This window comes from Oncorhynchus mykiss, unplaced genomic scaffold (genome assembly GCF_013265735.2).
Source record: "Oncorhynchus mykiss isolate Arlee unplaced genomic scaffold, USDA_OmykA_1.1 un_scaffold_322, whole genome shotgun sequence".
NCBI classification, from domain to species: Eukaryota; Metazoa; Chordata; class Actinopteri; order Salmoniformes; family Salmonidae; genus Oncorhynchus; species Oncorhynchus mykiss.
In genome coordinates, this window is record NW_023493771.1 from 1 (window position 1) to 23,539 (window position 23,539).

At 41.8% G+C, this 23,539-nt stretch overlaps 15 non-coding genes across 15 annotated transcripts; all 15 read right to left on the bottom strand.

Moving 5' to 3' along the window:
* Positions 1 to 411: 411 nt before the first annotated feature.
* trnan-guu lies at positions 412 to 485 on the bottom strand. Its single transcript has one exon. It is a non-coding gene; the product is annotated as a tRNA-Asn (tRNA).
* A 1,089-nt stretch (positions 486 to 1,574) lies between these two features.
* Positions 1,575 to 1,648, bottom strand: trnan-guu. The gene has a single exon. It is a non-coding gene; the product is annotated as a tRNA-Asn (tRNA).
* A 4,146-nt stretch (positions 1,649 to 5,794) lies between these two features.
* trnan-guu lies at positions 5,795 to 5,868 on the bottom strand. Its single transcript has one exon. It is a non-coding gene; the product is annotated as a tRNA-Asn (tRNA).
* A 1,086-nt stretch (positions 5,869 to 6,954) lies between these two features.
* On the bottom strand, positions 6,955 to 7,027 carry trnan-guu. Its single transcript has one exon. It is a non-coding gene; the product is annotated as a tRNA-Asn (tRNA).
* A 1,090-nt stretch (positions 7,028 to 8,117) lies between these two features.
* On the bottom strand, positions 8,118 to 8,191 carry trnan-guu. Its single transcript has one exon. It is a non-coding gene; the product is annotated as a tRNA-Asn (tRNA).
* A 2,243-nt stretch (positions 8,192 to 10,434) lies between these two features.
* On the bottom strand, positions 10,435 to 10,508 carry trnan-guu. The gene has a single exon. It is a non-coding gene; the product is annotated as a tRNA-Asn (tRNA).
* A 1,093-nt stretch (positions 10,509 to 11,601) lies between these two features.
* On the bottom strand, positions 11,602 to 11,675 carry trnan-guu. The gene has a single exon. It is a non-coding gene; the product is annotated as a tRNA-Asn (tRNA).
* Positions 11,676 to 12,777: 1,102 nt separating this feature from the next.
* Positions 12,778 to 12,852, bottom strand: trnan-guu. Its single transcript has one exon. It is a non-coding gene; the product is annotated as a tRNA-Asn (tRNA).
* A 1,083-nt stretch (positions 12,853 to 13,935) lies between these two features.
* Positions 13,936 to 14,010, bottom strand: trnan-guu. Its single transcript has one exon. It is a non-coding gene; the product is annotated as a tRNA-Asn (tRNA).
* Positions 14,011 to 15,105: 1,095 nt separating this feature from the next.
* trnan-guu lies at positions 15,106 to 15,179 on the bottom strand. Its single transcript has one exon. It is a non-coding gene; the product is annotated as a tRNA-Asn (tRNA).
* Positions 15,180 to 15,561: 382 nt separating this feature from the next.
* Positions 15,562 to 15,635, bottom strand: trnan-guu. The gene has a single exon. It is a non-coding gene; the product is annotated as a tRNA-Asn (tRNA).
* Positions 15,636 to 19,797: 4,162 nt separating this feature from the next.
* Positions 19,798 to 19,871, bottom strand: trnan-guu. Its single transcript has one exon. It is a non-coding gene; the product is annotated as a tRNA-Asn (tRNA).
* Positions 19,872 to 20,965: 1,094 nt separating this feature from the next.
* trnan-guu lies at positions 20,966 to 21,039 on the bottom strand. The gene has a single exon. It is a non-coding gene; the product is annotated as a tRNA-Asn (tRNA).
* A 1,087-nt stretch (positions 21,040 to 22,126) lies between these two features.
* trnan-guu lies at positions 22,127 to 22,200 on the bottom strand. Its single transcript has one exon. It is a non-coding gene; the product is annotated as a tRNA-Asn (tRNA).
* A 1,094-nt stretch (positions 22,201 to 23,294) lies between these two features.
* Positions 23,295 to 23,368, bottom strand: trnan-guu. The gene has a single exon. It is a non-coding gene; the product is annotated as a tRNA-Asn (tRNA).
* Positions 23,369 to 23,539: the final 171 nt, after the last annotated feature.

Consider the following 23,539-nt stretch of genomic DNA (forward strand, 5'->3'; position numbering starts at 1 on the left):
CACATGTTACAACAGGAAACACAGCAGGTCAAAAGCAAGCTTACTGTAAGGCCAGGAAGGTCTTCCATATCACTAGAAATAGAAAGACAGCATCCCTGGGTGGGCTCAAATCACCAACTTTGAAATTAACAGTAACGCGCCAACAAATTGTGGTTATACGACCCTCAGCAGCCACAAAGTCTCATGGAAGCTCACGCCAAGTCAGGAAGGGTCAGTTCACATCTCCACAATCTGAAAAATGTCATCCCTGGGTGGTGTCAAAGCACCAACCTTTAGATTGACAGTCAAACACGCTAACTGATTGCACGAGAGAGGCTTGTGTTGGCATTGACCCTCAGCACGGCAATTTAACAGGAATCTCATAACAGGTAGTCACATCGACATCATGGAGCACAACAAACTGAAAACTGTCGTCCCTGGGTGGGCTTGAACCACCAACCTTTAGATTAACAGTCTAACGCGCTAACCAATTGCGCCACAGAGACTTGTGGTGTATTTAATCCTGACGCTAGATCGCTGGCCATTCGTGATCTCATCCAACTGAACATGGAGTTTACGAAACAACAACACTTGTTCCAATGGTGTGTGTTAACGTGCATCGAAAGTGCAGCAACATTTTCAAGAAGTAGCCCTGTAGTTTTCTAATGTTTGTTAGCTTTTTGAATGGCCTTAAAAGGGCAAAGATGTAGCGCAATGTTCGTCAGCGCAACATTATATTAAAAGGCATCTGGCAAGAGTAAATTCAGCCACAATCACAAATATATTATGATAAATATATATTTTAAACAACTGCATTTTCAAAATGTAATATATAATCGCCAAGCCCATTCAAAAATAATTAGGGACTGACTCCGGAAGAATGATGAAGTGGCTAGTCACTTTTATGGCGTATAGGCATACATTTACACACAAAAAACTCTGGACCAACATTGTCCTTCTCGCAAGATAAATATAAATAATACGTTTTTTCATACCAGATTGACATCATTTACGTTGTCATACTAGCCAGATTAATAAGAATAAATTATATGTTCCTTGGAGAACACAGAATGATCAAGCTATTGAGTAACAGAAGATCAGAGACCATTGACAGCCATTTTACCAGTAGGTATAGTAACTTGTCATCTTTCATGTTCAACAACACACCAATCACATGTTACAACAGGAAACACAGCAGGTCAAAAGCAAGCTTACTGTAAGGCCAGGAAGGTCTTCCATATCACTAGAAATAGAAAGACAGCATCCCTGGGTGGGCTCAAATCACCAACTTTAAATGAACAGTCTAACGCGCCAACAAATTGCACCACAGAGACTTGTGGTATACTGACCCTCAGCAGGCCAAAGTCTCATGGAAGCTCACGCCAAGTCAGGAAGGGGGACTTCACAATCTGAAAAATGTCATCCCTGGGTGGTGTCAAAGCACCAACCTTTAGATTGACAGTCAAACACACTAACTGATTGCACGAGAGAGGCTTGTGTTGGCATTGACCCTCAGCACGGCAATTTAACAGGAATCTCATAACAGGTACAGGGCGTCACATCGACATCATGGAGCACAACAAACTGAAAACTGTCGTCCCTGGGTGGGCTCGAACCACCAACCTTTAGATTAACAGTCTAACGCGCTAACCAATTGCGCCACAGAGACTTGTGTGTATTTAATACTGACGCTAGATCACTAGCCATTTGTGCTCTCATCCAACTGAACATGGAGTTTACGAAACAACAACACTTTGTTCCAATGGTTGTGTTAACGTGCATCCAAAGTGCAGCAACATTTTCAAGGAAGTAGCCCTGTAGTTTTCTAATGTTTGTTAGCTTTTTGAATGGCCTTAAAAGGGCAAAGGTGTAGCGCAATGTTCGTCAGCGCAACATTATATTAAAAGGCATCTGGCAGGAGTAAATTCAGCCACAATCACAAATATATTCTGATATAAATATATATGTTAAACAACTGCATTTTCACAAATGTAATATATAATAGCCAAGCCATTCAAAAATAATTAGGGGACTGACTCCGGAAGAATGATGAAGTGGCTAGTCACTTTCATGGCGTATAGGCATACATATACACACAAACACACTGGACCAACATTGTCCTTCTCGCGAGATAAATATAAATAATACGTTTTTTCATACAGATTGACATCATTTACGTTGTCATACTAACCAGATTAATAAGAATAAATTATATGTTCCTTGGAGAACACAGAATGATCAAGCTATTGAGTAACAGAAGATCAGAGACCATTGACAGCCATTTTACCAGTAGGTATAGTAACTTGTCATCTTTCATGTTCAACAACACACCAATCACATGTGACAACAGGAAAAACAGCAGGTCAAAAGCAAGCTTACTGTAAGGCCAGGAAGGTCTTCTATATCACTAGAAACAGAAAGACAGCATCGCTGGGTGGGCTCAAATCACCAACTTTTAAATTAACAGTCTAACGCGCCAACAAAATGCACCACAGAGACTTGTAGTTATACTGACCCTCAGCAGGCCAAAGTCTCATGGAAGCTCACGCCAAATCAGGAAGGGTCAGTTCACATCTCCACAATCTGAAAAATGTCATCCCTGGGTGGTGTCAAAGCACCAACCGTTAGATTGACAGTAAAACACGCTAACTGATTGCACGAGAGAGGCTTGTGTTGGCATTGACCCTGTTGGTGTTCATACTGGAGAGGGAATGCAAAACAACGACGCTGGACAGAGTGGAATCAGGTGTATCAAAAAGGCAGTTTATTGGTCAAAGTTATCTTGTCCTGCCGTTTATCGTGCACGGACCTAAGGAATGTGACTCTGTGAGGAGTCAGAATAATTTGGCCCTCAGCCAGAGTTTACAGCAGAATGTATACACAGAATAATGTAGGTGGAGTCTCGTCGTGTTGGTCTTCTGACTGGTCCTGGAGAGTTGGAGGTGGGCCTTGCTCTAGCCAGAGCGGGCCCCACTGGTGCACAGCAAAGTCCTTTGCTCTTGGCACCCAACGAGTAGGGGGGGGGGGGGGGGGGGGGTAGAGTGTGAGTGTAAGTGCTTCATGAGATGTACGTGTGTCAAGGAAGCGTGGATATTGGTAATGTCTGCTTTAGACTCAGGTGTTTCCTGTCTTTGCAGGAGTGCATGCAAGGGTCAATGTCAGTGAGATAGCTTGGCACTTCTAAGCTCGTTAGTGTTGCAGGCTGCTCTTTGTAGTTACAGGGGAGTATATTTGCGTGATGGCAGCTGTGTGTCCTTTGGATAATCATGTTATTGCACGCAGGCTCTAGACTTGACTGAGGACACTGGGCCCAGAGTTATCTGAGGGCATCCGGTTTAACCAGAGCTTTGGTCTGCTAGTAACGCTTTATATTAGATTATTTATATAACAACCCTCAGCACGGCAATTTAACAGGAATAGGACGTCACATCATGGAGCACAACAAACTGAAAACGGTCATCCCTGCCAATTTCACAAATATATTATGATAAATATATATTTTAAACAACTGCATTTTCACAAATGTAATATATAATCGCCAAGCCCATTCAAAAATAATTAGGGGACTGACTCCGGAAGAATGATGAAGTGGCTAGTCACTTTCATGGCGTATAGGCATACATTTACACACAAACACACTGGACCAACATTGTCCTTCTCGCGAGATAAATATAAATAATACGTTTTTTCATACCAGATTGACATCATTTACGTTGTCATACTAGCCAGATTAATAAGAATAAATTATATGTTCCTTGGAGAACACAGAATGATCAAGCTATTGAGTAACAGAAGATCAGAGACCATTGACAGCCATTTTACCAGTAGGTATAGTAACTTGTCATCTTTCATGTTCAACAACACACCAATCACATGTGACAACAGGAAAAACAGCAGGTCAAAAGCAAGCTTACTGTAAGGCCAGGAAGGTCTTCTATATCACTAGAAACAGAAAGACAGCATCGCTGGGTGGGCTCAAATCACCAACTTTTAAATTAACAGTCTAACGCGCCAACAAAATGCACCACAGAGACTTGTAGTTATACTGACCCTCAGCAGGCCAAAGTCTCATGGAAGCTCACGCCAAATCAGGAAGGGTCAGTTCACATCTCCACAATCTGAAAAATGTCATCCCTGGGTGGTGTCAAAGCACCAACCGTTAGATTGACAGTAAAACACGCTAACTGATTGCACGAGAGAGGCTTGTGTTGGCATTGACCCTGTTGGTGTTTCATACTGGAGAGGGAATGCAAAACAACGACGCTGGACAGAGTGGAATCAGGTGTATCAAAAAGGCAGTTATTGGTCAAAGTTATCTTGTCCTGCCGTTTATCGTGCACGGACCTAAGGAATGTGACTCTGTGAGGAGTCAGAATAATTTGGCCCCTCAGCCAGAGTTTACAGCAGAATGTATACACAGAATAATGTAGGTGGAGTCTCGTCGTGTTGGTCTTCTGACTGGTCCTGGAGAGTTGGAGGTGGGCCTTGCTCTAGCCAGAGCGGGCCCACTGGTGCACAGCAAAGTCCTTTGCTCTTGGCACCCAACGAGTAGGGGGGGGGGGGGGGGGGGGGGTAGAGTGTGAGTGTACAGTGCTTCATGAGATGTACGTGTGTCAAGGAAGCGTGGATATTGGTAATGTCTGCTTTAGACTCAGGTGTTTCCTGTCTTTGCAGGAGTGCATGCAAGGGTCAATGTCAGTGAGATAGCTTGGCACTTCTAAGCTCGTTAGTGTTGCAGGCTGCTCTTTGTAGTTACAGGGGAGTATATTTGCGTGATGGCAGCTGTGTGTCCTTTGGATAATCATGTTATTGCACGCAGGCTCTAGACTTGACTGAGGACACTGGGCCCAGAGTTATCTGAGGGCATCCGTTTTAACCAGAGCTTTGGTCTGCAAGTAACGCTTTATATTAGATTATTTATATAACAACCCTCAGCACGGCAATTTAACAGGAATAGGACGTCACATCATGGAGCACAACAAACTGAAAACGGTCATCCCTGCCAATTTCACAAATATATTATGATAAATATATATTTTAAACAACTGCATTTCACAAATGTAATATATAATCGCCAAGCCCATTCAAAAATAATTAGGGGACTGACTCCGGAAGAATGATGAAGTGGCTAGTCACTTTCATGGCGTATAGGCATACATTTACACACAAACACACTGGACCAACATTGTCCTTCTCGCGAGATAAATATAAATAATACGTTTTTCATACCAGATTGACATCATTTACGTTGTCATACTAGCCAGATTAATAAGAATAAATTATATGTTCCTTGGAGAACACAGAATGATCAAGCTATTGAGTAACAGAAGATCAGAGACCATTGACAGCCATTTTACCAGTAGGTATAGTAACTTGTCATCTTTCATGTTCAACAACACACTAATCACATGTTACAACAGGAAACACAGCAGGTCAAAAGCAAGCTTACTGTAAGGCCAGGAAGGTCTTCCATATCACTAGAAATAGAAAGACAGCATCCCTGGGTGGGCTCAAATCACCAACTTTGAAATAACAGTAACGCGCCAACAAATTGTGGTTATACTGACCCTCAGCAGGCCAAAGTCTCATGGAAGCTCACGCCAAGTCAGGAAGGGTCAGTTCACATCTCCACAATCTGAAAAATGTCATCCCTGGGTGGTGTCAAAGCACCAACCTTTAGATTGACAGTCAAACACGCTAACTGATTGCACGAGAGAGGCTTGTGTTGGCATTGACCCTCAGCACGGCAATTTAACAGGAATCTCATAACAGGTAGTCACATCGACATCATGGAGCACAACAAACTGAAAACTGTCGTCCCTGGGTGGGCTTGAACCACCAACCTTTAGATTAACAGTCTAACGCACTAACCAATTGCGCCACAGAGACTTGTGGTGTATTTAATCCTGACGCTAGATCGCTGGCCATTCGTGATCTCATCCAACTGAACATGGAGTTTACGAAACAACAACACTTTGTTCCAATGGTTGTGTTAACGTGCATCGAAAGTGCAGCAACATTTTCAAGGAAGTAGCCCTGTAGTTTTCTAATGTTTGTTAGCTTTTTGAATGGCCTTAAAAGGGCAAAGATGTAGCGCAATGTTCGTCAGCGCAACATTATATTAAAAGGCATCTGGCAAGAGTAAATTCAGCCACAATCACAAATGTATTATGATAAATATATATTTTAAACAACTGCATTTTCACAAATGTAATATATAATCGCCAAGCCCATTCAAAAATAATTAGGGGACTGACTCCGGAAGAATGATGAAGTGGCTAGTCACTTTTATGGCGTATAGGCATACATTTACACACAAAAACTCTGGACCAACATTGTCCTTCTCGCAAGATAAATATAAATAATACGTTTTTTCATACCAGATTGACATCATTTACGTTGTCATACTAGCCAGATTAATAAGAATAAATTATATGTTCCTTGGAGAACACAGAATGATCAAGCTATTGAGTAACAGAAGATCAGAGACCATTGACAGCCATTTTACCAGTAGGTATAGTAACTTGTCATCTTTCATGTTCAACAACACACCATCACATGTTACAACAGGAAACACAGCAGGTCAAAAGCAAGCTTACTGTAAGGCCAGGAAGGTCTTCCATATCACTAGAAATAGAAAGACAGCATCCCTGGGTGGGCTCAAATCACCAACTTTTAAATGAACAGTCTAACGCGCCAACAAATTGCACCACAGAGACTTGTGGTTATACTGACCCTCAGCAGGCCAAAGTCTCATGGAAGCTCACGCCAAGTCAGGAAGGGGGACTTCACAATCTGAAAAATGTCATCCCTGGGTGCTGTCAAAGCACCAACCTTTAGATTGACAGTCAAACACGCTAACTGATTGCACGAGAGAGGCTTGTGTTGGCATTGACCCTCAGCACGGCAATTTAACAGGAATCTCATAACAGGTAGTCACATCGACATCATGGAGCACAACAAACTGAAAACTGTCGTCCCTGGGTGGGCTTGAACCACCAACCTTTAGATTAACAGTCTAACGCGCTAACAATTGCGCCACAGAGACTTATGGTGTATTTAATCCTGACGCTAGATCGCTGGCCATTCGTGATCTCATCCAACTGAACATGGAGTTTACGAAACAACAACACTTTGTTCCAATGGTTGTGTTAACGTGCATCGAAAGTGCAGCAACATTTTCAAGGAAGTAGCCCTGTAGTTTTCTAATGTTTGTTAGCTTTTTGAATGGCCTTAAAAGGGCAAAGATGTAGCGCAATGTTCGTCAGCGCAACATTATATTAAAAGGCATCTGGCAAGAGTAAATTCAGCCACAATCACAAATATATTATGATAAATATATATTTTAAACAACTGCATTTTCACAAATGTAATATATATCGCCAAGCCCATTCAAAAATAATTAGGGGACTGACTCGGAAGAATGATGAAGTGGCTAGTCACTTTTATGGCGTATAGGCATACATTTACACACAAAAACTCTGGACCAACATTGTCCTTCTCGCAAGATAAATATAAATAATACGTTTTTTCATACCAGATTGACATCATTTACGTTGTCATACTAGCCAGATTAATAAGAATAAATTATATGTTCCTTGGAGAACACAGAATGATCAAGCTATTGAGTAACAGAAGATCAGAGACCATTGACAGCCATTTTACCAGTAGGTATAGTAACTTGTCATCTTTCATGTTCAACAACACACCAATCACATGTTACAACAGGAAACACAGCAGGTCAAAAAAGCTTACTGTAAGGCCAGGAAGGTCTTCCATATCACTAGAAATAGAAAGACAGCATCCCTGGGTGGGCTCAAATCACCAACTTTTAAATGAACAGTCTAACGCGCCAACAAATTGCACCACAGAGACTTGTGGTTATACTGACCCTCAGCAGGCCAAAGTCTCATGGAAGCTCACGCCAAGTCAGGAAGGGGGACTTCACAATCTGAAAAATGTCATCCCTGGGTGGTGTCAAAGCACCAACCTTTAGATTGACAGTCAAACACTCTAACTGATTCCACGAGAGAGGCATGTGTTGGCATTGACCCTCAGCAGGACAAAGTAACTGGGAATCTCATTACAGGTCCAGGATGTCACATCCACATCATGGAGCATAACAAACTGGAAACTGTCGTCCCTGGGTGGGGTCGAACCACCAACCTTTAGATTAACAGTCTAACGCACTAACCAATTGCGCCACAGAGACTTGTGGTGTCTTTAATCCTGACACTTGATTGCTGGCCATTCGTGCTCTCATCCAACTGAACATGGAGTTTACGAAACAACAACACTTTGTTCCAATGGTTGTGTTAACGTGCATCGAAAGTGCAGCAACATTTTCAAGGAAGTAGCCCTGTAGTTTTCTAATGTTTGTTAGCTTTTTGAATGGCCTTAAAAGGGCAAAGGTGTAGCGCAATGTTCGTCAGCGCAACATTATATTAAAAGGCATCTGGCAGGAGTAAATTCAGCCACAATCACAAATATATTCTGATAAATATATATGTTAAACAACTGCATTTTCACAAATGTAATATATAATAGCCAAGCACATTCAAAAATAATTAGGGGACTGACTCCGGAAGAATGATGAAGTGGCTAGTCACTTTCATGGCGTATAGGCATACATTTACACACAAACACACTGGACCAACATTGTCCTTCTCGCGAGATAAATATAAATAATACGTTTTTTCATACCAGATTGACATCATTTACGTTGTCATACTAGCCAGATTAATAAGAATAAATTATATGTTCCTTGGAGAACACAGAATGATCAAGCTATTGAGTAACAGAAGATCAGAGACCATTGACAGCCATTTTACCAGTAGGTATAGTAACTTGTCATCTTTCATGTTCAACAACACACTAATCACATGTTACAACAGGAAACACAGCAGGTCAAAAGCAAGCTTACTGTAAGGCCAGGAAGGTCTTCCATATCACTAGAAATAGAAAGACAGCATCCCTGGGTGGGCTCAAATCACCAACTTTGAAATTAACAGTAACGCGCCAACAAATTGTGGTTATACTGACCCTCAGCAGGCCAAAGTCTCATGGAAGCTCACGCCAAGTCAGGAAGGGTCAGTTCACATCTCCACAATCTGAAAAATGTCATCCCTGGGTGGTGTCAAAGCACCAACCTTTAGATTGACAGTCAAACACGCTAACTGATTGCACGAGAGAGGCTTGTGTTGGCATTGACCCTCAGCACGGCAATTTAACAGGAATCTCATAACAGGTAGTCACATCGACATCATGGAGCACAACAAACTGAAAACTGTCGTCCCTGGGTGGGCTGAACCACCAACCTTTAGATTAACAGTCTAACGCGCTAACCAATTGCGCCACAGAGACTTGTGGTGTATTTAATCCTGACGCTAGATCGCTGGCCATTCGTGATCTCATCCAACTGAACATGGAGTTTACGAAACAACAACACTTTGTTCCAATGGTTGTGTTAACGTGCATCGAAAGTGCAGCAACATTTTCAAGGAAGTAGCCCTGTAGTTTTCTAATGTTTGTTAGCTTTTGAATGGCCTTAAAAGGGCAAAGATGTAGCGCAATGTTCGTCAGCGCAACATTATATTAAAAGGCATCTGGCAGGAGTAAATTCAGCCACAATCACAAATATATTATGATAAATATATATTTTAAACAACTGCATTTTCACAAATGTAATATATAATCGCCAAGCCCATTCAAAAATAATTAGGGGACTGACTCCGGAAGAATGATGAAGTGGCTAGTCACTTTTATGGCGTATAGGCATACATTTACACACAAAAACTCTGGACCAACATTGTCCTTCTCGCAAGATAAATATAAATAATACGTTTTTTCATACCAGATTGACATCATTTACGTTGTCATACTAGCCAGATTAATAAGAATAAATTATATGTTCCTTGGAGAACACAGAATGATCAAGCTATTGAGTAACAGAAGATCAGAGACCATTGACAGCCATTTTACCAGTAGGTATAGTAACTTGTCATCTTTCATGTTCAACAACACACCAATCACATGTTACAACAGGAAACACAGCAGGTCAAAAGCAAGCTTACTGTAAGGCCAGGAAGGTCTTCCATATCACTAGAAATAGAAAGACAGCATCCCTGGGTGGGCTCAAATCACCAACTTTTAAATGAACAGTCTAACGCGCCAACAAATTGCACCACAGAGACTTGTGGTTATACTGACCCTCAGCAGGCCAAAGTCTCATGGAAGCTCACGCCAAGTCAGGAAGGGGGACTTCACAATCTGAAAAATGTCATCCCTGGGTGGTGTCAAAGCACCAACCTTTAGATTGACAGTCAAACACACTAACTGATTGCACGAGAGAGGCTTGTGTTGGCATTGACCCTCAGCACGGCAATTTAACAGGAATCTCATAACAGGTACAGGGCGTCACATCGACATCATGGAGCACAACAAACTGAAAACTGTCGTCCCTGGGTGGGCTCGAACCACCAACCTTTAGATTAACAGTCTAACGCGCTAACCAATTGCGCCACAGAGACTTGTGGTGTATTTAATACTGACGCTAGATCACTAGCCATTTGTGCTCTCATCCAACTGAACATGGAGTTTACGAAACAACAACACTTTGTTCCAATGGTTGTGTTAACGTGCATCGAAAGTGCAGCAACATTTTCAAGGAAGTAGCCCTGTAGTTTTCTAATGTTTGTTAGCTGTTTGAATGGCCTTAAAAGGGCAAAGATGTAGCGCAATGTTCGTCAGCGCAACATTATATTAAAAGGCATCTGGCAGGAGTAAATTCAGCCACAATCACAAATATATTATGATAAATATATATTTTAAACAACTGCATTTTCACAAATGTAATATATAATCGCCAAGCCCATTCAAAAATAATTAGGGGACTGACTCCGGAAGAATGATGAAGTGGCTAGTCACTTTTATGGCGTATAGGCATACATTTACACACAAAAACTCTGGACCAACATTGTCCTTCTCGCGAGATAAATATAAATAATACGTTTTTTCATACCAGATTGACATCATTTACGTTGTCATACTAGCCAGATTAATAAGAATAAATGATATGTTCCTTGGAGAACACAGAATGATCAAGCTATTGAGTAACAGAAGATCAGAGACCATTGACAGCCATTTTACCAGTAGGTATAGTAACTTGTCATCTTTCATGTTCAACAACACACCAATCACATGTTACAACAGGAAACACAGCAGGTCAAAAGCAAGCTTACTGTAAGGCCAGGAAGGTCTTCCATATCACTAGAAATAGAAAGACAGCATCCCTGGGTGGGCTCAAATCACCAACTTTTAAATGAACAGTCTAACGCGCCAACAAATTGCACCACAGAGACTTGTGGTTATACTGACCCTCAGCAGGCCAAAGTCTCATGGAAGCTAACGCCAAGTCAGGAAGGGGGACTTCACAATCTGAAAAATGTCATCCCTGGGTGGTGTGAAAGCACCAACCTTTAGATTGACAGTCAAACACACTAACTGATTGCACGAGAGAGGCTTGTGTTGGCATTGACCCTCAGCACGGCAATTTAACAGGAATCTCATAACAGGTACAGGGCGTCACATCGACATCATGGAGCACAACAAACTGAAAACTGTCGTCCCTGGGTGGGCTCGAACCACCAACCTTTAGATTAACAGTCTAACGCGCTAACCAATTGCGCCACAGAGACTTGTGGTGTATTTAATACTGACGCTAGATCACTAGCCATTTGTGCTCTCATCCAACTGAACATGGAGTTTACGAAACAACAACACTTTGTTCCAATGGTTGTGTTAACGTGCATCGAAAGTGCAGCAACATTTTCAAGGAAGTAGCCCTGTAGTTTTCTAATGTTTGTTAGCTGTTTTGAATGGCCTTAAAAGGGCAAAGATGTAGCGCAATGTTCGTCAGCGCAACATTATATTAAAAAGGCATCTGGCAGGAGTAAATTCAGCCACAATCACAAATATATTATGATAAATATATATTTTAAACAAACTGCATTTTCACAAATGTAATATATAATCGCCAAGCCCATTCAAAATAATTAGGGGGACTGACTCCGGAAGAATGATGAAGTGGCTAGTCACTTTTATGGCGTATAGGCATACAATTTACACACAAAAACTCTGGACCAACATTGTCCTTCTCGCGAGATAAATATAAATAATACGTTTTTTCATACCAGATTGACATCATTTACGTTGTCATACTAGCCAGATTAATAAGAATAAATTATATGTTCCTTGGAGAACACAGAATGATCAAGCTATTGAGTAACAGAAGATCAGAGGACCATTGACAGCCATTTTACCAGTAGGTTATAGTAACTTGTCCTCTTTCATGTTCAACAACACACCAATCACAGGTTACAACAGGAAACACAGCAGGTCAAAAGCAAGCTTACTGTAAGGCCAGGAAGGTCTTCCCATATCACTAGAAATAGAAAGACAGCATCCCTGGGTGGGCTCAAATCACCAACTTTTAAATGAACAGTCTAACGCGCCAACAAACTGCACCACAGAGACTTGTGGTTATACTGACCCTCAGCAGGCCAAAGTCTCATGGAAGCTCACGCCAAGTCAGGAAGGGGGACTTCACAATCTGAAAAATTGTCATCCCTGGGTGGTGTCAAAGCCACCAACCTTAGATTGACAGTCAAACACTCTAACTGATTCCACGAGAGAGGCATGTGTTGGCATTGACCCTCAGCAGGACAAAGTAACTGGGAATCTCATTACAGGTCCAGGATGTCACATCCACATCATGGAGCATAACAAACTGGAAACTGTCGTCCCTGGGTGGGGTCGAACCACCAACCTTTAGATTAACAGTCTAACGCACTAACCAATTGCGCCACAGAGGACTTGTGGTGTCTTTAATCCTGACACTTGATTGCTGGCCATTCGTGCTCTCATCCAACTGAACATGGAGTTTACGAAACAACAACACTTTGTTCCAATGGTTGTGTTAACGTGCATCGAAAGTGCAGCAACATTTTCAAGGAAGTAGCCCTGTAGTTTTCTAATGTTTGTTAGCTTTTTGAATGGCCTTAAAAGGGCAAAGGTGTAGCGCAATGTTCGTCAGCGCAACATTATATTAAAAGGCATCTGGCAGGAGTAAATTCAGCCACAATCACAAATATATTCCGATAAATATATATGTTAAACAACTGCATTTTCACAAATGTAATATATAATAGCCAAGCACATTCAAAAATAATTAGGGGACTGACTCCGGAAGAATGATGAAGTGGCTTAGTCACTTTCATGGCGTATAGGCATACATTTACACACAAACACACTGGACCAACATTGTCCTTCTCGCGAGATAAATATAAATAATACGTTTTTTCATACCAGATTGACATCATTTACGTTGTCATACTAGCCAGATTAATAAGAATAAATTATATGTTCCTTGGAGAACACAGAATGATCAAGCTATTGAGTAACAGAAGATCAGAGACCATTGACAGCCATTTTACCAGTAGGTATAGTAACTTGTCATCTTTCATGTTCAACAACACACTAATCACATGTTACAACAGGAAACACAGCAGGTCAAAAGCAAGCTTACTGTAAGGCCAGGAAGGTCTTCCATATCACTAGAAATAGAAAGACAGCATCCCTGGGTGGGTCTCAAATCACCAAACTTTGAAATTAACAGTAACGCGCCAACAAATTGTGGTTATACTGACCCCTCAGCAGGCCAAAGTCTCATGGAAGCTCACGCCCAAGTCAGGAAGGGTCAGTTCACATCTCCACAATCTGAAAAATGTCATCCCTGGGTGGTGTCAAAGCACCAACCTTTAGATTGACAGTCAAACACGCTAACTGATTGCACGAGAGAGGCTTGTGTTGGCATTGACCCTCAGCACGGCAATTTAACAGGAATCTCATAACAGGTAGTCACATCGACATCATGGAGCACAACAAACTGAAAACTGTCGTCCCTGGGTGGGCTTGAACCACCAACCTTTAGATTAACAGTCTAACGCGCTAACCAATTGCGCCACAGAGGACTTGTGGTGTATTTAATCCTGACGCTAGATCGCTGGCCATTCGTGATCTCATCCAAACTGAACATGGAGTTTACGAAACAACAACACTTTGTTCCAATGGTTGTGTTAACGTGCATCGAAAGTGCAGCAACATTTTCAAGGAAGTAGCCCTGTAGTTTTCTAATGTTTGTTAGCTTTTGAATGGCCTTAAAAGGGCAAAGATGTAGCGCAATGTTCGTCAGCGCAACATTATATTAAAAGGCATCTGGCAAGAGTAAATTCAGCCACAATCACAAATATATTATGATAAATATATATTTTAAACAACTGCATTTTCACAAATGTACTATATAATCGCCAAGCCCATTCAAAAATAATTAGGGGACTGACTCCGGAAGAATGATGAAGTGGCTAGTCACTTTTATGGCGTATAGGCATACATTTACACACAAAAACTCTGGACCAACATTGTCCTTCTCGCAAGATAAATATAAATAATACGTTTTTTTCATACCAGATTGACATCATTTACGTTGTCATACTAGCCAGATTAATAAGAATAAATTATATGTTCCTTGGAGAACACAGAATGATCAAGCTATTGAGTAACAGAAGATCAGAGACCATTGACAGCCATTTTACCAGTAGGTATAGTAACTTGTCATCTTTCATGTTCAACAACACACCAATCACATGTTACAACAGGAAACACAGCAGGTCAAAAGCAAGCTTACTGTAAGGCCAGGAAGGTCTTCCATATCACTAGAAATAGAAAGACAGCATCCCTGGGTGGGCTCAAATCACCAACTTTTAAATGAACAGTCTAACGCGCCAACAAATTGCACCACAGAGACTTGTGGTTATACTGACCCTCAGCAGGCCAAAGTCTCATGGAAGCTCACGCCAAGTCAGGAAGGGGGACTTCACAATCTGAAAAATGTCATCCCTGGGTGGTGTCAAAGCACCAACCTTTAGATTGACAGTCAAACACTCTAACTGATTCCACGAGAGAGGCATGTGTTGGCATTGACCCTCAGCAGGACAAAGTAACTGGGAATCTCATTACAGGTCCAGGATGTCACATCCACATCATGGAGCATAACAAACTGGAAACTGTCGTCCCTGGGTGGGGTCGAACCACCAACCTTTAGATTAACAGTCTAACGCACTAACCAATTGCGCCACAGAGACTTGTGGTGTCTTTAATCCTGACACTTGATTGCTGGCCATTCGTGCTCTCATCCAACTGAACATGGAGTTTACGAAACAACAACACTTTGTTCCAATGGTTGTGTTAACGTGCATCGAAAGTGCAGCAACATTTTCAAGGAAGTAGCCCTGTAGTTTTCTAATGTTTGTTAGCTTTTTGAATGGCCTTTTGAATGGCCTTAAAATGTCATCCCTGGGTGGTGTCAAAGCACCAACCTTTAGATTGACAGTCAAACACTCTAACTGATTCCACGAGAGAGGCATGTGTTGGCATTGACCCTCAGCAGGACAAAGTAACTGGGAATCTCATTACAGGTCCAGGATGTCACATCCACATCATGGAGCATAACAAACTGGAAACTGTTGTCCCTGGGTGGGGTCAAACCACCAACCTTTAGATTAACAGTCTAACGCACTAACCAATTGCGCCACAGAGACTTGTGGTGTCTTTAATCCTGACACTTGATTGCTGGCCATTCGTGCTCTCATCCAACTGAACATGGAGTTTACGAAACAACAACACTTTGTTCCAATGGTTGTGTTAACGTGCATCGAAAGTGCAGCAACATTTTCAAGGAAGTAGCCCTGTAGTTTTCTAATGTTTGTTAGCTTTTTGAATGGCCTTAAAAGGGCAAAGGTGTAGCGCAATGTTCGTCAGCGCAACATTATATTAAAAGGCATCTGGCAGGAGTAAATTCAGCCACAATCACAAATATATTCTGATAAATATATATGTTAAACAACTGCATTTTCACAAATGTAATATATAATAGCCAAGCACATTCAAAAATAATTAGGGGACTGACTCCGGAAGAATGATGAAGTGGCTAGTCACTTTCATGGCGTATAGGCATACATATACACACAAACACACTGGACCAACATTGTCCTTCTCGCGAGATAAATATAAATAATATGTTTTTTCATACCAGATTGACATCATTTACGTTGTCATACTAACCAGATTAATAAGAATAAATTATATGTTCCTTGGAGAACACAGAATGATCAAGCTATTGAGTAACAGAAGATCAGAGACCATTGACAGCCATTTTACCAGTAGGTATAGTAACTTGTCATCTTTCATGTTCAACAACACACCAATCACATGTGACAACAGGAAAAACAGCAGGTCAAAGCAAGCTTACTGTAAGGCCAGGAAGGTCTTCTATATCACTAGAAACAGAAAGACAGCATCGCTGGGTGGGCTCAAATCACCAACTTTTAAATTAACAGTCTAACGCGCCAACAAAATGCACCACAGAGACTTGTAGTTATACTGACCCTCAGCAGGCCAAAGTCTCATGGAAGCTCACGCCAAATCAGGAAGGGTCAGTTCACATCTCCACAATCTGAAAAATGTCATCCCTGGGTGGTGTCAAAGCACCAACCGTTAGATTGACAGTAAAACACGCTAACTGATTGCACGAGAGAGGCTTGTGTTGGCATTGACCCTGTTGGTGTTTCATACTGGAGAGGGAATGCAAAACAACGACGCTGGACAGAGTGGAATCAGGTGTATCAAAAAGGCAGTTTATTGGTCAAAGTTATCTTGTCCTGCCGTTTATCGTGCACGGACCTAAGGAATGTGACTCTGTGAGGAGTCAGAATAATTTGGCCCCCTCAGCCAGAGTTTACAGCAGAATGTATACACAGAATAATGTAGGTGGAGTCTCGTCGTGTTGGTCTTCTGGACTGGTCCTGGAGAGTTGGAGGTGGGCCTTGCTCTAGCCAGAGCGGGCCCCACTGGTGCACAGCAAAGTCCTTTGCTCTTGGCACCCAACGAGTAGGGGGGGGGGGGGGGGGGGGGGTGGTAGAGTGTGAGTGTACAGTGCTTCATGAGATGTACGTGTGTCAAGGAAGCGTGGATATTGGTAATGTCTGCTTTAGACTCAGGTGTTTCCTGTCTTTGCAGGAGTGCATGCAAGGGTCAATGTCAGTGAGATAGCTTGGCACTTCTAAGCTCGTTAGTGTTGCAGGCTGCTCTTTGTAGTTACAGGGGAGTATATTTGCGTGATGGCAGCTGTGTGTCCTTTGGATAATCATGTTATTGCACGCAGGCTCTAGACTTGACTGAGGACACTGGGCCCAGAGTTATCTGAGGGCATCCGGTTTAACCAGAGCTTTGGTCTGCTAGTAACGCTTTATATTAGATTATTTATATAACAACCCTCAGCACGGCAATTTAACAGGAATAGGACGTCACATCATGGAGCACAACAAACTGAAAACGGTCATCCCTGCCAATTTCACAAATATATTATGATAAATATATATTTTAAACAACTGCATTTTCACAAATGTAATATATAATCGCCAAGCCCATTCAAAAATAATTAGGGGACTGACTCCGGAAGAATGATGAAGTGGCTAGTCACTTTCATGGCGTATAGGCATACATTTACACACAAACACACTGGACCAACATTGTCCTTCTCGCGAGATAAATATAAATAATACGTTTTTTCATACCAGATTGACATCATTTACGTTGTCATACTAGCCAGATTAATAAGAATAAATTATATGTTCCTTGGAGAACACAGAATGATCAAGCTATTGAGTAACAGAAGATCAGAGACCATTGACAGCCATTTTACCAGTAGGTATAGTAACTTGTCATCTTTCATGTTCAACAACACACCAATCACATGTGACAACAGGAAAAACAGCAGGTCAAAAGCAAGCTTACTGTAAGGCCAGGAAGGTCTTCTATATCACTAGAAACAGAAAGACAGCATCGCTGGGTGGGCTCAAATCACCAACTTTTAAATTAACAGTCTAACGCGCCAACAAAATGCACCACAGAGACTTGTAGTTATACTGACCCTCAGCAGGCCAAAGTCTCATGGAAGCTCACGCCAAATCAGGAAGGGTCAGTTCACATCTCCACAATCTGAAAAATGTCATCCCTGGGTGGTGTCAAAGCACCAACCGTTAGATTGACAGTAAAACACGCTAACTGATTGCACGAGAGAGGCTTGTGTTGGCATTGACCCTGTTGGTGTTTCATACTGGAGAGGGAATGCAAAACAACGACGCTGGACAGAGTGGAATCAGGTGTATCAAAAGGCAGTTTATTGGTCAAAGTTATCTTGTCCTGCCGTTTATCGTGCACGGACCTAAGGAATGTGACTCTGTGAGGAGTCAGAATAATTTGGCCCCTCAGCCAGAGTTTACAGCAGAATGTATACACAGAATAATGTAGGTGGAGTCTCGTCGTGTTGGTCTTCTGACTGGTCCCTGGAGAGTTGGAGGTGGGCCTTGCTCTAGCCAGAGCGGGCCCCACTGGTGCACAGCAAAGTCCTTTGCTCTTGGCACCCAACGAGTAGGGGGGGGGGGGGGGGGGGGGGGGTAGAGTGTGAGTGTACAGTGCTTCATGAGATGTACGTGTGTCAAGGAAGCGTGGATATTGGTAATGTCTGCTTTAGACTCAGGTGTTTCCTGTCTTTGCAGGAGTGCATGCAAGGGTCAATGTCAGTGAGATAGCTTGGCACTTCTAAGCTCGTTAGTGTTGCAGGCTGCTCTTTGTAGTTACAGGGGAGTATATTTGCGTGATGGCAGCTGTGTGTCCTTTGGATAATCATGTTATTGCACGCAGGCTCTAGACTTGACTGAGGACACTGGGCCCAGAGTTATCTGAGGGCATCCGGTTTAACCAGAGCTTTGGTCTGCAAGTAACGCTTTATATTAGATTATTTATATAACAACCCTCAGCACGGCAATTTAACAGGAATAGGACGTCACATCATGGAGCACAACAAACTGAAAACGGTCATCCCTGCCAATTTCACAAATATATTATGATAAATATATATTTTAAACAACTGCATTTTCACAAATGTAATATATAATCGCCAAGCCCATTCAAAAATAATTAGGGGACTGACTCCGGAAGAATGATGAAGTGGCTAGTCACTTTCATGGCGTATAGGCATACATTTACACACAAACACACTGGACCAACATTGTCCTTCTCGCGAGATAAATATAAATAATACGTTTTTTCATACCAGATTGACATCATTTACGTTGTCATACTAGCCAGATTAATAAGAATAAATTATATGTTCCTTGGAGAACACAGAATGATCAAGCTATTGAGTAACAGAAGATCAGAGACCATTGACAGCCATTTTACCAGTAGGTATAGTAACTTGTCATCTTTCATGTTCAACAACACACTAATCACATGTTACAACAGGAAACACAGCAGGTCAAAAGCAAGCTTACTGTAAGGCCAGGAAGGTCTTCCATATCACTAGAAATAGAAAGACAGCATCCCTGGGTGGGCTCAAATCACCAACTTTGAAATTAACAGTAACGCGCCAACAAATTGTGGTTATACTGACCCTCAGCAGGCCAAAGTCTCATGGAAGCTCACGCCAAGTCAGGAAGGGTCAGTTCACATCTCCACAATCTGAAAAATGTCATCCCTGGGTGGTGTCAAAGCACCAACCTTTAGATTGACAGTCAAACACGCTAACTGATTGCACGAGAGAGGCTTGTGTTGGCATTGACCCTCAGCACGGCAATTTAACAGGAATCTCATAACAGGTAGTCACATCGACATCATGGAGCACAACAAACTGAAAACTGTCGTCCCTGGGTGGGCTTGAACCACCAACCTTTAGATTAACAGTCTAACGCGCTAACCAATTGCGCCACAGAGACTTGTGGTGTATTTAATCCTGACGCTAGATCGCTGGCCATTCGTGATCTCATCCAACTGAACATGGAGTTTACGAAACAACAACACTTTGTTCCAATGGTTGTGTTAACGTGCATCGAAAGTGCAGCAACATTTTCAAGGAAGTAGCCCTGTAGTTTTCTAATGTTTGTTAGCTTTTTGAATGGCCTTAAAAGGGCAAAGATGTAGCGCAATGTTCGTCAGCGCAACATTATATTAAAAGGCATCTGGCAAGAGTAAATTCAGCCACAATCACAAATATATTATGATAAATATATATTTTAAACAACTGCATTTTCACAAATGTAATATATAATCGCCAAGCCCATTCAAAAATAATTAGGGGACTGACTCCGGAAGAATGATGAAGTGGCTAGTCACTTTTATGGCGTATAGGCATACATTTACACACAAAAACTCTGGACCAACATTGTCCTTCTCGCAAGATAAATATAAATAATACGTTTTTTCATACCAGATTGACATCATTTACGTTGTCATACTAGCCAGATTAATAAGAATAAATTATATGTTCCTTGGAGAACACAGAATGATCAAGCTATTGAGTAACAGAAGATCAGAGACCATTGACAGCCATTTTACCAGTAGGTATAGTAACTTGTCATCTTTCATGTTCAACAACACACCAATCACATGTTACAACAGGAAACACAGCAGGTCAAAAGCAAGCTTACTGTAAGGCCAGGAAGGTCTTCCATATCACTAGAAATAGAAAGACAGCATCCCTGGGTGGGCTCAAATCACCAACTTTTAAATGAACAGTCTAACGCGCCAACAAATTGCACCACAGAGACTTGTGGTTATACTGACCCTCAGCAGGCCAAAGTCTCATGGAAGCTCACGCCAAGTCAGGAAGGGGGACTTCACAATCTGAAAAATGTCATTCCCTGGGTGGTGTCAAAGCACCAACCTTTAGATTGACAGTCAAACACACTAACTGATTGCACGAGAGAGGCTTGTGTTGGCATTGACCCTCAGCACGGCAATTTAACAGGAATCTCATAACAGGTACAGGGCGTCACATCGACATCATGGAGCACAACAAACTGAAAACTGTCGTCCCTGGGTGGGCTCGAACCACCAACCTTTAGATTAACAGTCTAACGCGCTAACCAATTGCGCCACAGAGACTTGTGGTGTATTTAATACTGACGCTAGATCACTAGCCATTTGTGCTCTCATCCAACTGAACATGGAGTTTACGAAACAACAACACTTTGTTCCAATGGTTGTGTTAACGTGCATCGAAAGTGCAGCAACATTTTCAAGGAAGTAGCCCTGTAGTTTTCTAATGTTTGTTAGCTGTTTGAATGGCCTTAAAAGGGCAAAGATGTAGCGCAATGTTCGTCAGCGCAACATTATATTAAAAGGCATCTGGCAGGAGTAAATTCAGCCACAATCACAAATATATTATGATAAATATATATTTTAAACAACTGCATTTTCACAAATGTAATATATAATCGCCAAGCCCATTCAAAAATAATTAGGGGACTGACTCCGGAAGAATGATGAAGTGGCTAGTCACTTTTATGGCGTATAGGCATACATTTACACACAAAAACTCTGGACCAACATTGTCCTTCTCGCGAGATAAATATAAATAATACGTTTTTTCATACCAGATTGACATCATTTACGTTGTCATACTAGCCAGATTAATAAGAATAAATGATATGTTCCTTGGAGAACACAGAATGATCAAGCTATTGAGTAACAGAAGATCAGAGACCATTGACAGCCATTTTACCAGTAGGTATAGTAACTTGTCATCTTTCATGTTCAACAACACACCAATCACATGTTACAACAGGAAACACAGCAGGTCAAAAGCAAGCTTACTGTAAGGCCAGGAAGGTCTTCCATATCACTAGAAATAGAAAGACAGCATCCCTGGGTGGGCTCAAATCACCAACTTTTAAATGAACAGTCTAACGCGCCAACAAATTGCACCACAGAGACTTGTGGTTATACTGACCCTCAGCAGGTCTCATGGAAGCTAACGCCAAGTCAGGAAGGGGGACTTCACAATCTGAAAAATGTCATCCCTGGGTGGTGTCAAAGCACCAACCTTTAGATTGACAGTCAAACACACTAACTGATTGCACGAGAGAGGCTTGTGTTGGCATTGACCCTCAGCACGGCAATTTAACAGGAATCTCATAACAGGTACAGGGCGTCACATCGACATCATGGAGCACAACAAACTGAAAACTGTCGTCCCTGGGTGGGCTCGAACCACCAACCTTTAGATTAACAGTCTAACGCGCTAACCAATTGCGCCACAGAGACTTGTGGTGTATTTAATACTGACGCTAGATCACTAGCCATTTGTGCTCTCATCCAACTGAACATGGAGTTTACGAAACAACAACACTTTGTTCCAATGGTTGTGTTAACGTGCATCGAAAGTGCAGCAACATTTTCAAGGAAGTAGCCCTGTAGTTTTTCTAATGTTTGTTAGCTGTTTGAATGGCCTTAAAAGGGCAAAGATGTAGCGCAATGTTCGTCAGCGCAACATTATATTAAAAGGCATCTGGCAGGAGTAAATTCAGCCACAATCACAAATATATTATGATAAATATATATTTTAAACAACTGCATTTTCACAAATGTAATATATAATCGCCAAGCCCATTCAAAAATAATTAGGGGACTGACTCCGGAAGAATGATGAAGTGGCTAGTCACTTTTATGGCGTATAGGCATACATTTACACACAAAAACTCTGGACCAACATTGTCCTTCTCGCGAGATAATATAAATAATACGTTTTTTCATACCAGATTGACATCATTTACGTTGTCATACTAGCCAGATTAATAAGAATAAATTATATGTTCCTTGGAGAACACAGAATGATCAAGCTATTGAGTAACAGAAGATCAGAGACCATTGACAGCCATTTTACCAGTAGGTATAGTAACTTGTCATCTTTCATGTTCAACAACACACCAATCACATGTTACAACAGGAAACACAGCAGGTCAAAAGCAAGCTTACTGTAAGGCCAGGAAGGTCTTCCATATCACTAGAAATAGAAAGACAGCATCCCTGGGTGGGCTCAAATCACCAACTTTTAAATGAACAGTCTAACGCGCCAACAAATTGCACCACAGAGACTTGTGGTTATACTGACCCTCAGCAGGCCAAAGTCTCATGGAAGCTCACGCCAAGTCAGGAAGGGGGACTTCACAATCTGAAAAATGTCATCCCTGGGTGGTGTCAAAGCACCAACCTTTAGATTGACAGCCAAACACTCTAACTGATTCCACGAGAGAGGCATGTGTTGGCATTGACCCTCAGCAGGACAAAGTAACTGGGAATCTCATTACAGGTCCAGGATGTCACATCCACATCATGGAGCATAACAAACTGGAAACTGTCGTCCCTGGGTGGGGTCGAACCACCAACCTTTAGATTAACAGTCTAACGCACTAACCAATTGCGCCACAGAGACTTGTGGTGTCTTTAATCCTGACACTTGATTGCTGGCCATTCGTGCTCTCATCCAACTGAACATGGAGTTTACGAAACAACAACACTTTGTTCCAATGGTTGTGTTAACGTGCATCGAAAGTGCAGCAACATTTTCAAGGAAGTAGCCCTGTAGTTTTCTAATGTTTGTTAG